We start from the raw sequence: 427 nt of genomic DNA, 5'->3' as shown, positions 1-427 counted from the left end.
TAGTTTCATAGTCCATGAGGCAGCGGCATGTGGAGAGGGAGAGGAGACGACACATGAAGTGAAGGACAAATAGATGAGTCAGAAAATAAAGGAGGAATTAAGATGCTGTAGTGTTTCAAAAATTTAATAAAAAAGGCAAAGAAACTAGGAAATAGACAGCATGTCACAACTGCTATAAAATCTCATAAAAGAGATGAAAAGTAGCAGTCACTGTTTTCCTCAGTTCTACAGAATTAAAGATTTTGTGCAGGAAAATATTTTTTTTAATTTTCAGTCTGCTGTAAATATCAGTTTCAATACTTATTTATTTGATTTGCTAAGTGATTAGCTATTATATTTAAATAACACATGGAAGCTTTATTTAATCATTATTTCACAGCCGTTGTAGCACATCCACGCACATATATTTCAACATGAACTCCTTCAT

The sequence above is a fragment of the Poeciliopsis prolifica genome, unplaced genomic scaffold (assembly GCF_027474105.1).
Source record: "Poeciliopsis prolifica strain line A6 unplaced genomic scaffold, Auburn_PproV2 SCAFFOLD006, whole genome shotgun sequence".
NCBI lineage: Eukaryota > Metazoa > Chordata > Actinopteri > Cyprinodontiformes > Poeciliidae > Poeciliopsis > Poeciliopsis prolifica.
Note: the sequence above shows the minus strand (reverse complement) of the source record.